We start from the raw sequence: 15,691 nt of genomic DNA, 5'->3' as shown, positions 1-15,691 counted from the left end.
GTGCTAGTCCATATGGTAGCCACTCACCACATGTGGCTACTGAGTGCTTGGAATATGGCTAATCTGGGGGCGTCTGGGTGGCTCAGTTGGTTAAGCATCCAACTCTTGGTTTCTGCTCAGGTCACGATCTCATGGTTTGTGAAATCGAGCCCTGTGTCGGGCTCTGTGCTGACAGCATGGAGCCTGCTTGGGATTCTTTCTCCCTCTCTCCCTGCCCTTTTCCCTGCTCTTGCTCTCTGTCTCAAAATGAATAAACATTAAAGAAAAAAAAAAAAAAAAGAAATGTGGCTAGTCTGAACAACAGTGGGCTATAAGTGCAAAATACACTGAGATTTTAAAGACTTGGTGTGAAAAAGATCATGTCAATGTCAAATACCTCATTAAGAATTTTTAAAATATTGATTACAGGTTGAAATGACAATCTCTGGATATGTTGAATCAGATAAAATATTATTAAAGTCAATTTTATCTGGTTCCTTGTTTTTTTTTATATATATATTTTTAATGTTTATTTATTTTCAAGACAGAGAAAGACAAAGCATGAACGGGGGAGGGTCAGGGAGAGGGAGACACAGAATCTGAAACAGGCTCCAGGCTCTGAGCTGTCAGCACAGAGCCCGATGCGGGGCTCGAACTCACGGACCGTGAGATCATGACCTGAGCCGAAGTCGGCCGCTTAACCGACTGAGCCACCCAGGTGCCCCAGGTTCCTTGTTTTTTAATGCGGCTCTTGGGAAAGGTAAAATTCCATATATGACATGCATTTATTTCCCATGGACAACGCTGTTTCAGGATACAACTAAGCTGACACTTTTTGCGAGCTGTACGGATATGTGGTTCGGCTCAACCTGGGTTGAGTTCCCCCCAATCCTTAATTAATGGGGCCACATGACTGAAGGTTTCTATCTTCCCAGCCTGGGATGGGCAGTGGGTGAAGAAGGGTGAGAGGACCCAGGGTCCGTCTCTGTATCTATCAGGCTGGACGTTGGGCACGTGCGTCCCTGCCATTCCTAGACTTGGTTTTCCTCTTGTACATGATGTGGGGGTGTCAGCTCCTGCTCTGAGAAAGGGAGACTAGATGCCTTCTGGCCTTCCAATGCCATGGTGGGCGTTGGGTACTCCCGACAGCAGCCATCCTGGGCCTGACTCTCTAAGGGACAGATGGACAGACTTCTGGGACTTAGAAGGAAGCCACCTCCCTGCTCAGTGGCCTCAGAGGGAGAGCTGCCAAGCAGAGCTGGATGTGGAGAGGTACAGGGAGCGAGGGCCCTGGCAGCCCAACACACACCCAACCTCAAGGCTACATTGGCCTCATTGACCTGAGCACCTGGATAGAAAGGACTTGAACCTCAGAGGAGCTGGAATATTCTGAGCCAGTAAGAGGAGAGAGAGCAGAGTGAGTGTGCTTAAAATATGTATGTGTGTGTAGGGGGAGTCACCATGGCCAGACTCCTGCTCCCCCCTTTCATAGGGGGTTTCTCCGCATAAATATTCTTTCTTCTTCCAGCCTGACAAACTGAGTGAATCAAACCTTTGGGGCTACTCACACTGCCAATACTGAAATGTGAGTTGGTGTGTGAGTTAGAAATAGTATTCAACTCTGAGCCAGGAGACAGCCTCCCCACACCCCCCAATAAAAAACGTAGGTCAAACATATCACGTCAGGTGTTTTGTTTTTCCTGTCACATAGAAGTCCACAGGAAGGTGTTTTAGGGCTGGTGTGATGCCCCACAGTAATCCGGGAGCCAGGCTTCTCTGCCTTCCTGCTCCACCATTGCCAGTGAGTGGCTTTCATCCTTAAGTTTGCCTCTGCTTCAAAATGACTGTTGGAGCTCCAACTATCACACCTGCATTCCAGGGAGGGAAAAGAGGAAGAGAGAAGAGCAAAAACATGCATCCCAGCTTTCTGTTCTCCTCAGATATCATACTCGGTAGCCTCTATTTGCATTTCATTGACCAGAATTTCATTACTCAGGTGCAGGGGAGTCTGGGAAATGTTGTTTTCTGGCTGGATGCATTACCACTTTGAATTAAACAAGAGTTCCGCTTCTTTTCTTTCTTTCTTTTGTTTTTTTAAAGAAAGTGGGGAGGGAGGCTTTTTAAACTTTATTTTGAGAGAGCGAGAGAGCGAGCACGAGCAGGGGAGGAGCAGAGAAAGAGAGAGAGGGAGAGAGAGAGGATCCCAAGCAGACTCTGTGCTGTCAGTGCAGAGCCCGACATGGAGCTAGAACTCATGAACTTTGAGATAATGACCTGAGCCTAAATCAAGAGTCGGCTGCTTAGGCAACTGAGCCACCCAGCCGCTAAGAGTTCTGTTTCTAAGGAAGAATAGGAGAATGAATCTTGGTGGGCAACTAGCAATTTCTGCCTCACCAACATGGCAGTCAAGGTCTTGAACCTCCACACCAGTGAGTTCATTCTGCAGGCATGGCTCGCAGATGGGACTGCGTGGAAAGCCCATCATTTGGCTGTTAGGTCTCTCTGCCCTGACTTGAAGAAGAAACTCCTGAGCAAGCTGGAGTTTCCTACCTCTGGCTCAGCATTTCTGCTGCTTCTAAGGCAACATCTGGAAACCCATGTGAAGGCCAGACCCACTGACAGCTCTTCCTCATTGTTCCCCAGTGAGGAGGGCAGTTTCCATTCCGCTACCCTGGAGTTGCCCACTGGGAAGACACTGAGTTTGCAAGTGCACGCACGCATGCGCACACACACACGCCCACCCCTCCATTCCAACTCTCCCTTTCACCTACATTTCTCCCAGCTCTCTCTAGTGCACACACCTACATTCCCCCCCAACTGCCCCTCATCCTTGTCTCTCTTTCTTGCTCACACTCACCTCTCAAGGCAAGGACCCTCTTCTAGTGTTAATACCTTTTCACCTGGAGCAGGTTACACAGCCTTCTCCCATAATACTGGCAGATCTTTGGGGAGGGGTGTGGGTCCTGGAGGTCTGCGATCCAAAGCCCTGCACGCCCCCTACAGGACGCTGTGGGCATCACCCTTTCAGCTGCGCAACCTCGTAAATCAATATCGCGTCTCATTTTTAAAGCTGCTTTCATGACGACACTGGTTTTCCATTTAATCCCCCAGAGCTAACAATATGTAATCAGTTTTCCTTAACAAATGACCTCTTTTAACTTCATTAGATCATAATTAATTTGCTAGCATGTAACCAAGATAATTAACACTGCAGATTAGAGCCAGGCAAAAAGAAGCAGCCTCTTTTCTCATGGCTGAGGCAAATATTGACTCAAATCTGAGCTGTTGTCTAATTTCCCTTACAATTCAATTCATTGAAGGTGGTGATTGGTGGTGACTGGTGCGTTTTGTTTAAAAAATTAAAGAGGAGGCAAGATGGAGGGGTCTTGCTACAGAGCACTGTGTTGCCAACTCATGTTTTGGATCATTTGGCTTTCCTGTCCCCGGATGCAGAGACATGAAACCAGAGAATCAAGTGGCATTTGAACATGGTTAATGGAGACTGCATTATTTTTTTTTTTAGAGTTTATTTATTTTTGAGAGACAGAGCATGAGTATGGGGAGGGGCAGAGAATGAGGGAGACACAGAATCCAAAGCAGGCTCCAAGGCTGTCAGCACAGAACTGGCTTGAACCCATGAACTGTGAGATCATGACCTGAGCTGAAGTGGGATGCTTAACTGACTGAGCCACCCAAGTGCCCCAGTTAATGGAGACTTTAAATACCTGGAGCGACTTTCCCCTCAGTAGGCAGGGGGGCGGGGAGGTGGGGCAGGAGAGAGGCTCCCCGACTGACTGTAGAATAAGGATCTGGATTGTGTATATTCTCTCGCCAGGGGTAGGGGTGTACAAAGCCCCTCACTCCTTTCTCTGGTTTGCTCCCCATGCAGATTCGTGCCGGGCATGGTGGAGACGAGCCACCTTGCTGGCCTCGGCATTTTGGATGAGAAAACAGCCCCAGAGAAGTGAGAGAGGCTTGCCCTGTGTCTCCCTGCTGTTGGTGAACACCGATGCAGACGTTGGCTGATGCTGGGCTCCTTGTAGCTTTCAGTGGCACCTGTACATATCATCAGTGAGGCAAGCAAGGTGCCAGGCCACGAACTTGGAGGACCCCTTACTCTCAAGCACCTGCATTTGTGCCCTCACTACCTTCTTGTTGCACTCTGGCCCAGGCCCCGCATCACAACTTGCTAACCTCTGTTTCCAGGTATTCCCTGCCAGACCCTGCACTACTCATTTTTCATGTATTATTGCATTCAATTCCCACCATCCTAGTGATATGGGTGTGATATCGGTACTTTCATTTTTACTGATGAGGACAGTGGGGCTTAGAGAGGGAGTAACTTGACCAAAGTCATGAGGCTGGAAAGGCAGAGTTCGGTTGGAATCCCGGCTCCAGGCCCCATGCTCTGTTAGTAGAACCCCAGATTTCCCAGGGAGAGAAATGCTTGGATCCACACATTATCATCCCATGGGTTGCTTGCTCAGCCTGCAATGGCAGGGGTGGGGGTGGGGGTTCCCTGGAGAGGGGCTGGGGAAGGGAGAGAAAGCCAGGTGCCACATGGCTTGGGAACATGGCCCCGCATGTGTGAGTGGTGGTGGGGAGGGTGTGTGGCCACAGGAAGGAAGCAAGGAATCTCACTCTGTCCCCTCAGGTCAGCAGACCCTGCTGATGAAAACAGGGCTGCTTTTACCTTTGTCTCTTGCAGCCTCCCAATCTTAAACACATAATTCCTTTGCATTTGGTTCTTTCTCCGAGTCTCTGGAGATGGAGCCTTTCCCTGGGGATGGAGGATAGGGTGGGCATGCTCAGTGGGGCTGGGGTTTGGGGCTCAGGCTGTGGCTAACTCCAAGCCTTGGAGGCTGATAGGAGGGCAGCCTCCTGGAGCATCCCCACAACCCCAGTGCAAGGAACATTTACTCTTTGGGGGAAGGAAAGCTGGGGACAGGGGGTAGGCTCTCTGTAAGGGCAGCAGGGATCCCTTGGGCCACGAACAGTGCTCTGAGGGAGCCAGCCCAGCCCCCTGCCCACAGTGAGCTGAGAACCAGAACAGCAGCTGATCTGAAAGACTGTGATCTATAATTTATACCCAGCTCCTTCCAGAAAGGACTGGCGGCTGTCTGCCAGGGGATTTGTAACTGTGGGTTTTGCTTTGATGAAGCTAAGGGGATTTCAGGTGGTCCCTCAGGTTAGGTGGTACTGAATCTGCTGTGAAGCAGATTCCCATGTATTCACTTCTCTATCTTCACAGCACTGCTACAGAGTCAGAATAATTATCTCCATGTGACATGGGGAAACTGAGACACACAGGGTGACATGACTTGCCCAAGGTCCCATACCTGGAGAAGGCAGGATTTAAATCCAAGTCTGCTTGATTTGGGCAGCATCCAAGATTATTCCCTAGGAGGCAGATGTTGATGTCATTTAAAATCTCTGGCTGAAATCTCTTTGGTGCCTACGGGCATTTTAGGCATGACCCAGCTCTGCATGTTACCCAGATGGTTCTAGCCACCCACTGAACTGTGGCCTATATTTCCGTGGGAACATTTCCACCCAAAACATGGGTCTTGGCTGCTCTGGAATAGAATGTCTTTTGTTATGTAAAGAGTGAAGGGGATGAGATTTGACATCTATGTACTTTGTACATGCAGACCTGGCCATAAGGAGATCTACTACCCACCTCTCCAATCAAAGAACTGAATTGTAGATGATGCGGTCCTTAAGAACATGACTCTGAAGTCAGATTGCCTGGTTCCAATGTTGGCTCTGCCACTGGGTGATGTATTTTTCAGCTTGGGCGGCCATGACAAAATACCATAGACTGGGTCGCTTAAACAAGAGATGTTTAAGTATAAACATTTCTCAAGAGAGAAATGTATTTTCTCACAGTTCTGGAGGCTAGAAGTTCAAGATCAAGTGTTAGTTGGATTGATTTCTTCTGAGACTCCTCTTTTTAGCTTGCAGATGGCCTCCTTCTTGCCATGTCTTCACATGGCCTCTCCTATGTGCACATCCCTCCGGTCCCTTCTTATAAGGACACCAATCCTATGGGATTGGGGCTCTACCTTTATAACTTCATTTAATGTGAGTTATTCCTTTAAAGACCCTATCTCTAAGTACAGTCACATTGGGGGTTAGGACTTCAACATATGTATTTTGGAGGAACAAAGTTCAACAGGTTTTTTGTTTTATTTTTTCTTTTTTGAGAGAAAGAGAGAGTGAGAGAAAGAGAGAGGGAGAACAGTGGAGGAGGGGCAGAGAGAGAGAGAATCCCAAGCAGGCTCCACAACCAGTGAGGAGTCTGATGAGGGGCTGTATCCCACAAACCATGAGATCATGATCTGAGCCAAAAATCAAGAGTCAGATGCTTAACCAACTGAGCCACCCAGGTGCCCCTGGAGGAACACAGTTTAGTGCATCATATATGAATATAGTCAGGAGCCTCCCTAAGCCTCAGTTACATGAGGTTAATAAAAGTAACTATTCCATAGAGTTGTCGAGGGAGTTGAGGGAACACATGAGGACAACACATGTCATATAGCAAGTGCTTCATGTACCCACTGCCACCACCATCACCTCCAGCATCACCACTGCATTATCTGTGTCACTCTAAAGGGGGTTACGAGGAACCCAGGGGGCTGCTGGTTTCAGACCTGTAGGTCCTGCTTGTCGTTTTTGGCTCAAAATTGCAGCCACACAGAATCAGAGCTGCAAGGATCTTGACCTATGATACCAGATGCCGATTCTACAAATGAAGAGACTGAAGGTAAGCTAGTGGCTCATCTAGGGTCAGAATACTGGTGCCCTGGCCCCTGTTCTGCTGTTCCTATGGCTTTTTGAACCATTTCAGTGACCACAAGGGGCCAGAAAGATACGTTCCTTGCTGGAGTCACCATGAGGTATCTGAACTATTATTTTTTCCCCTTCATTTTTTTTATGTTTATTTACTTAGAGAGAGAGAGAGTGCACACGTGCATGAGTTGGGGAGAGGCAGAGAGAGAAGGAGGGAGAGAAGCACACAGGAGGGGCAGAGAGAGGGAGAGAGAGAGAATCTCAAGCAGGCTCCACACTATCAGCACAGAGCCCAACATGGGGCTCAATCTCATGAACCACAAGACCATGACCTGAGCTGAAATCAAGAGTCAGATGCTTAACCAACTGAACGACCCAGGTGCCCCTTCCCTTAATGTTTTAATGCCTGTTTTCCTCATGTCTGGACAGAGTGCCTGTCAAAAGTGAGTGAATTAAAGCCATTAATTACCAGCTCCCTACACATGGGTCCCCAGCCCAGCCCCTCTTCGCAGACCCAGTGTCCCAGCTCCTGATGTGATGACATCAAAACCTTCCAAGGGCAGCCTAACATTTCCTTGCCTTATCCCATCCAGGCATCTGTGTCTCCCCAGGAATTTGGATGGAAGTATTAATGATCCACCAGGCTTCAGTCAGAAGGGCATGATGACTCACTTGTTTTGACAGTATAATATCTCTAGTTAAAAATAATGCAGATGCTAAAATCCAGAAGTCCCAACAAGGCCTGGCAGCTTCTGACCAAACGTCCACTCCTGCCATCTTCCTTCCAGCAGGACCCAACTGTGCTCAGGTCTGAGGTACCATGTACTCAGTGGGAGTCAGCCTGGAGCCCAGCTCTCTCCTGTTTTGTGTTAGGGCTGGGCATGACCCAGTTCTGGCCAATAGGATTGGAGGGAAGTCTCCTGGGACTTTTTTAGATGGGAATCCCCTGCCTCCTAGTTTCAGGTCTTGGGATTCAGTTGTTTGGGAAGTGATGGCCGCAGCAGCTCTCCTACAACCAGGAGGGCAAGGTCAGAATAGGCGCTCAGAGGATGGGCCTGGAACCCAGGCAACACAGAGCTTTGAATCTGCCCCGGAACTGCCCACCTCCATCTTCTTAACTGAGGTGAAAACCTGTGTTGTTGTTGTTGTTTTATTTTTGAGAGAGAGAAAGCTCAATTAGAGGAGGGGTAGAGAGAGAGGGGACACAGAATCAGAAGTGGGCCCTGTGCTGACAGCGGAGAGCCCGATACAGGGCTCGAACTCACAAATTGTGAGATCACGACATGAGCCGAAGTCGGACGCTTAACTAACTGAGTCACCCAGGTGCCCCAAACCTGTGTTGTTTAATTAAGCCAGGTTTACTTGGGTGTTACTTACAGCCAAAGCCATCACAATGGAAGCCAAGTTGGTGGTGAAGCCCTTGGCCAGGTGCAGCTAAGGGAAGGTGTCTGTTTCTACTCAGGGACGGAAGAAATTGTAAGGACCCTGGATACACTTCTCAGTCCTGATGTCTCACCTTGTGACAGGTGGTCAGATAGTCCTCCCACACCACCCTCTTTCCTGTCCCCTTCATCCTGTCCCCCTCCTCCGCCTTCATGCAACAGATCAGTGGGCACTGCCCTTCGAGGTGAGGGGGGGTCGTTCTACTCATTAGCTTCACAGCAGCTGCCTCTTCCTTCCCACAGCCGTTTCTCCACCACCATCTCCTCAGCTCATTCTGTTTCTGGACTTCAATTTTACATGGAGGTCCAACGAGCAGCTACTGAGGTCTATACATGCTCCAGGCCATACACGCCCTCCACTGGATCCCTCCACTGACTGTCTGATATGGGCATTCAGGCTGAGCCTGGTGCTCACCATATTTTGCACATGGGGAGGTGGAGCTAAGTGAGGCCAGGTGATGCCCCTAAGATGCTGCAGCCAGGTGTTACACCTCTTTCTGCTACTTTTTCCCTGTAAGATGGGGTGGGATTGGTAATATAGTGTAGTAGGTGAGGGTCCTAGCATGAGGGCGAGTGGATTCAGATGTGGCTGGGCAGGGGCATGGGTGCTTTCCAGAAGTGCGTTGGCCTGATGGCCTAAGGAATTTGCTGGGATGAGAAGTCACCTAAGGGAGAGATTTGGCAAGATCAGCTCCACCCAGGACTGGCAGTGGTACAGGGGAAGTGGTTGTTGGGACTGCACTGAGCCTGAGTGTAGTCTGGGGCCTTGGCGACCTATAGGGGACAGCATTGCAAGTAAGGGCTGTGAGATGTCAGGATGGCCACACTGCAGCTCAGGGGCCTGCAGGACCTGAGTGGGGAGAGAGGTGTCAGCATGGCCCGATGGCCTGCCAGTGCTGGAAAGAAACTAACACACATATGGGCAGGTCCAGTCCCCAGGTAGGACAGGTGTGCATGGGGGCTGTGTGATCCCCCAGGCATTTGAGGGCTTTGCCTTGGAGGAAAGCTGTAGACAGCCTCTCCTGCTGAGTTCCTTGCCCAGGGTACTATAGTCCAGGAGTTGGCATATCTGGCCCACCACCTGTTTTTGTGTGGCCTATGAAATAAGAACGGTTTTTACATTAAGTGGTTAAATTTTAAATATTTATATAAGTACATATATATATAAATTTATATAAATACAATATACTCAATTTTGCTTCTTGGCCTACAAAGCCTAAACTAGTTACTATCTAGGACTTATTAAAGTTTCCTGGCCTGTGGTGTGGTCTTTTTTTTTAGAGTCCAGACTTGGGGGCACTTGGCTGCTCGTGGAGAGACTTGGCCTTGCCTGTATCTCAGCCCTGGGGATGCTGGCCTTCCTTGGTCTTAGGCACAGTGCACCAATATGCCCCCCTTCATTTTCCCTGAGGCCCCCCAAGCATAGAAGGGTAGGTCTGGGAGAGGGTGCCAAGCTCCAAGAATGAGCCCATGGCTCCACCTTCCCACCAAAGTCTTCCCAGGGCCGTCGGTGCTTCTGACAGCCACTCGTGCTGGGGGCAGGTATATTCCTGCCAACTGAGCAGCATCTTGCTGATAAAACCCAGTGATCTGCGTTTAACAACAACAAGGCCCTGCCATGTGTCTTTCCCCCGGGGCTGCCCATCTGTCGGCCCTGGGAGATACTCTTCGTGCAGCTGGAAGCTTCCCCACCATTGAATCAGGAGAGAGCTGAGGCCCCCAGAGCCAAGCCCAGCATACAGGCCAGCAAATCTCTGTGCTTAGCCTACGCCAGCTCCTGGCCACCTTCCAGGCTCTCCATGACATCGCCAGATGGTGGTTAACGAAGGGTGAAAAGCTCCTGGGGAAGGCCTGGGCACAGAGCAGTGTGGGAAGTCCAGCCAAACAGAAGGCACCCTGACCCTGGCCATGGGGAGGGCTCCAGGTGTGGCCTGCCTTGGGCCAACCAGCTTTTATTCCTGACCCCTTTCCAGCTGCCTTTCCTTTTCTTTCCTTGTCACTGTCTCCAGGGACCTGCCAGTTGGATGCTTATACGTTGCAAAGGACAAGCAAAGGCAAGGTGTTAGTGGGTGTGTGAGGTCTTATAGGCTCAGGCCAGCGTGTTCTGGGAGGGCAACTGCTTTGTGGCCTGCCTACCTGCAGATGTCCTAGCAGACTGAGCCCTTCCTTTTCCCTGGAGTGAAGGATTGGGCATCACACATCTGGGATCTCTGTGGTTCATCGTGCATCCCGCCGAGCTACAGGCTGGTCTGTTCAGGTGAAATAGTTTGACCTAACTATCAGAGCTGTGACTGATGTTCACTTCATCCCCTAATGTTCTCAAGCATCACTCTAGAGAGGCCAGTTCACTAGTTCTGTCCCCACCTGGGCCTCTGTCTTCTTCTCCCTTCTGGAACCCCTAGAGAGCCAAGTGGGTGAGGCCAGATGGGAGAACAGGGCTGGGTCAGGACAGATCCAGTTCCACATAATGGAGAGAATATTGTTATAAAATAATCCAAGCTGACTCCAGGATGCCTGTCTCCCTAGCGGGAGCATGTGGCATACTTCCTTCCCCTGGGTGTGAGGAGGGAATGCGGGACGGAGGAAGGAGGACACCGCAGGACATGGTGTGCTGTTATGACAATGTGCCATGGTGCATCTGCCAGGAGGTTCTGGACTATTTGTCGGTGGGAGCTGGAGAAAGCTGCGGTGCTGTGCACGATAAAGCAGGGGGTCTTTTTGAGGTTGCAGGGGAGCAGGTAATGAAGAAGACGCCCAAGCAGCCTGGTAGGCGCTGGCTGGTAAAATGGCTGAGGTTCTTGAGAGTAGGCATAGCCAAGATTTAATTTTAAGCTTGTTTCGCGGATCCAGGTGCCCTTCCTCTTTCCAAATCACCAGTGCAAACTGCTGCCTTCTCAAGGCCCGGGGTGGGTCTGTGCCCCGTGGTTGGACAGGGTCATGTGAACACAAAGAACCAGCCAGGGAACACAGAGCAAAACCCAGGAGTTCAGAGGAGGCAAGGGAGGAGAACTGGAGGGGTCAAGGGCATGTAGCGCTTTGGGGAGGGGTGTGAGAGGAGGTCTGAGGCAATGTGGTCTGGATCGTAGGGTACAGAGAGACCCCAGGGGACACCTATCCACTCTAGAAAAGTGCATTGAGCCCATGAGCCCAAGGTGGGTGGACGACAGCTCTGCTTGGCTGCACGTTGGCCCATTTTCCTGGCAGGTTACCAGCCAGTCCCGGTGTCTACATCTCCCTGGCTTTTAAAGCAAAGATGGGAGTCTGCAGCCCAGGTGTCGGTAAGGGGGGCAGAGCTTTAAAAGGGCACCAGTCATTCCTTTGAGCAAGGGAAAGAGCTGGGCATTGGAATGTTTCTCTTATTCCGTTTATTTTGTCTCAGCGATGGGGAGTGAATGGAATTAAAAACCTAAAGAAGCTTAGAACTTTAAGACAGTGGGGATAGGCCCAACCTGACCCAGGATCCCTGGGTCCTTGACCCAGAGGTGGAAATGGTTTTGGAGAAGGTCTTCCCCAGGCCTTCCCCTAGCCCTGCTTAGCCATGCTCAGGCAGAGGTGTGGTGGCAGGGAGGGACGCTGGCCCCAGAGGTTCTTACCTGCTGTGGGTTTGGTGTTTTCTGGCTGGTGAAGGTCTTGCTTGGCTAAAGAAGAGCTAGAGAAGGTGGAGCATGAAGCCCAGATGCGCCCTATTAGTTCTGGCTGGAGAGGGAGACAGCCTGTTGGGGAGCCCAGAAGGCAGCAGTGTTTATTGCCAGGCTCCCATCCAGGCCACTGGAGAGGCGGGCATTAGCACAAACCACGCCGAGTGAGGCATGGAGCAGGTTGCATTCTACAAAGAGGGCTGCACCAACAGGCACCCCACCCCACGCTCTTCTTACAGTGTGGCATTGACCTCCATCATGCAGGGAAGCAGGTGTTCCCTGAAACTGGGAAGATACTGGTGACTGCCTCCACCAATGAAGTGTGGTAAGTGACTTACAAGGCCAGGTCATAAAGGGTAATCTAGCTTCTGCTGGGACATGCACTTGTGGGGCCCTGAGCCCCCAGCTAAGAGGTTTTAGTTACACCAAAGACCCCACGCTGGAGAGAGCATGTGGCGAGACCATATAGAGATAGAGAGCAGCTCAAGGAGCCCACGCTGCCACAGTAACCCCGTGGAGCATCAGACCTGAGAGGGAGTGAGCCTTCAGGTGACCCCAGCCCCATCATTCGTGTCTTCCCCACCGGACGCTGAATGGAGCACATGAACCCCCTGCTGAGCCCTGGTAACACTCCAGCTTCATGGGCAAAAGAAACACGTTGCTGTTTTAAGCCACAGAGTTTTAGGCTGGTTGTTATGCAGCCACAACTGACTGATACAGGGGTGGAAGGAGGATATTACCACATATTAAGTGGCCATTTTGCCCAATATTTCACAGGCATGACTCATCTAATTCCTACAACAGAAAGGTAAACACCTCTGCTGGCCCTTCTTTAGAGATGCAGACACTGGGAATCGTAGAGATAACAGACGCTGGGAGTCATAGGCACTAATAGCTCCACCAGGGACACATGCCTGTGGATGACAGGGTCAGGACTGGAACCCAGAGCTGACCTGGAGCCAATGCTGTTTCCCATGGTGACACCTCTCTGTTCTGGAATTCTTGCCCCAGCTCTGTTGTGAGCTGACTGACCAGCCTGGGACAAGCCCCGGCCCTCGTCTATGCCACAGCAGACTCCCCATCTTGTACCTGTGGCCTTGCCCGACCTGTGCCTTTGGACACCTGAGGCTGGACCCTATGGACCTACAAACTTAGGCCTTTTGAGGCCAGTGGAGCTGGACACATAGACACAATGAGGGCTGGCTCCCCAGCAACAGTGGCAACAAGAGAAAAGTGTGCTCTGGAGCACAGAGCTTTTTGTAAAGGAGCTAAGAAATATTCTCTTTCTTTAAAAAAATTTTTTTAACATTCATTTTTGAGAGACAGAGAGCACGAGTGGGGGAGGAGCAGAGAGAGAGAGAGAGAGAGGAAGACACAGAATCTGAAGCAGGCTCCTGGCTCTGAGCTGTCAGCACAGAGCCCAATGCAGGGCTTGAACCCATGAACTGCAAAATCATGACCTGAACCGAAGTTGTATACTGAGCCACCCAGGTGCCCCAGAAATATTCTCTTTCTATGCTTAGCATTTACCCTGTGCAGAGCACTGCTCCAAGGCTTTTTACAAGTAGTAACTCTTTAATCATCAGAGCAGTTCTATGAGGTGGGCACCTGGTTGTACAGATAAGGAAACTGAGACACAGGGAGGTTACTGAATTTGCCCAGAGTTACATGGCTCATGAAGGCTGGAACTGGCATTTGAACCTATCAGTTTGGCACAAGCATCCCATGTGGAGGGACATTAAAACAATTCTATTCTCAGACTGGTCCAAGCAGATTCTACATTGCGTTTTCTTTCTTCTTCACATCCATATTCCTTGATCTGAATCTCTTGGAGAGAGAAAACAGGAAGACACAGGCTGGCACTATGAAGGGGAAATGGGGAGCTCTGGGCTTCTCTCTGCCCCCCAGGATGCATTCAGTCAAGTAGTCTGCTCCTGCACAGTGTGGAGACAGAGGTCTGAAATGTCCCTGAAGAGATACTCCCATCTGAGCAGGCTCAGAGTCTCCGCAGTGTCTGTTGCCATGGCAAACAGCCATATAGAGAGCCAGGCAGATCATTCCAGAACCCCCGCCCCACCGGTTACCCTCTGACCCAGCAAAGTGAATGGTCTATGCTTTGAAGATGCTGCATCTCTAACAGGAATCTGAGCTCAATGTTTGGCCTCACCTTGGAGGCCATGTTCCTGCTTTGGACCCGGAAGTAGCTTTCCTCCCACCCCACTGTTCTGGGGGGAATAAAGATAGTGCAGTGTTCCGATGCTCACAACCCCTCAGCCTTAGAAAAGCACAGTTACTCTCCACACTGATGAGACTGAATCCTTGCATTTAAGCTGTCACCGAATGCTGATCTTGAGCTAGGCCTTGCATGTCCCCATATCAAACACTCAGGAGCGATTCACTAGTCAGTGACTGAGGTTGGGTTATTGTTTAGTTGGGTTAAGTAGAATATCTCCCCTTTTTGGGCTCCTGGGTGGGTAGAATGAGGTACAGTATATCAAGGACTTAGCACAGTGCCTGGCCCCAGAGAGAGGCAAAATGCATGCTTATTCCTGTTCCTTTTTCTGTCCTGTCCCCCTGCTACCCAGTACATCATCTTCTGTCCTCTCTTTCCCTGGAAAGTACACCAGAAACATGAAAGAAAGCCTAGAGGGCTTCCTGGAGGTGATATTCCTATACCCAAAACAGGATGTATATATGTTCTAATAAAATAATGGCCCCTATTTTTACAGTATCTACTGTGTGCCATGCACCGTCTATATGCTGTCTCACTTGGTTCTTATTGCAATCGTTTGAGGTTTCATTATCCCTACTTTTCAGATGAGGAAATTCAGATGAGATGCAGAGAAATTAAGTAACTTACCTAAGACCACACAGGTTATTTGAACCTGCGAAGTCTGGTACCAGAGTGTGGGTATTTAACCCCCACGCAATCCTTTCTTGTGTCATATTTGTGTTTGTATTTGCATCGGGACTCTTTCCAGCTGCCCTTCATACCCCTCTTCCTGCTCTGGCTCCTCTGAGCAGCTAGACCTACCTCCCTGAGGGATGGGGAATCTCTTGCCTCTGTCCCCTTTTGGATTCTCTATGCCTTCAGTAAGGCAATGACCATTTGTTCAACCACTGGACTGCACCTTCCAGTCCACTGAATGACTATGGAAAGAGAAGAAGCTCAAGTGTGAGACTGACTGGGGCCATAGCCATACTGGTTGGCAGGCTCATGGAAAAGGAAAAGGTCCCAGGAATGGGGCTAGAGTGGTCCTGGCAAGGCCAACTCAATGGTCACCATCCAGGGTCTAATGGCAAGCTCTGGGAAGTCTGGGAAGCAAGCTCCAGCTTTGAGAGACAGGGCTGGAAAATTCTGGCAGTGTTGGGTCTCCAACCTGAGCTCCCTCCAGACAGGGGAATCAGAGCTGGGCTCCCGGTCTGTGGGGCAACAAAGTGCTGGGCAGGGAAACTGAGGCAGGAACCTTATCCTCCATGTTGGGCCAGTCCAGGGGTCCACATGCAAGGTGCTGACTCCCAGTATGACCTGGCCATGCAACCTTAGGCCTGTGGGTAGTAGGACTCCATTCAAGCCCCATGGGATGGCATTACTAAGGCTGTTGAGACATTTGCTGCCTGTTAGGATGGTCCCAGACCTGAGTAGTGCTGGGTCTGCAAGTGGGCATGGGCATTCCAGCTCAAGGAGGTGGGAGGGAAAATCAGGTGAGTAGAGGTGAAGGTTGCACCTCTTAGCACCCCACCTCTCCTACCATAGGGTCCTGCGTGCAGAGAGCTCAGAGTCCTCAGACCCTCAGAGTTTGCTCTCCAAGGGCCTTAGGATTGGTGTCACCTAGGGCT

This window comes from Prionailurus viverrinus, chromosome D2, assembly GCF_022837055.1.
Source record: "Prionailurus viverrinus isolate Anna chromosome D2, UM_Priviv_1.0, whole genome shotgun sequence".
Classification (NCBI taxonomy): Eukaryota; Metazoa; Chordata; class Mammalia; order Carnivora; family Felidae; genus Prionailurus; species Prionailurus viverrinus.
This window is presented reverse-complemented; position numbering follows the sequence as displayed.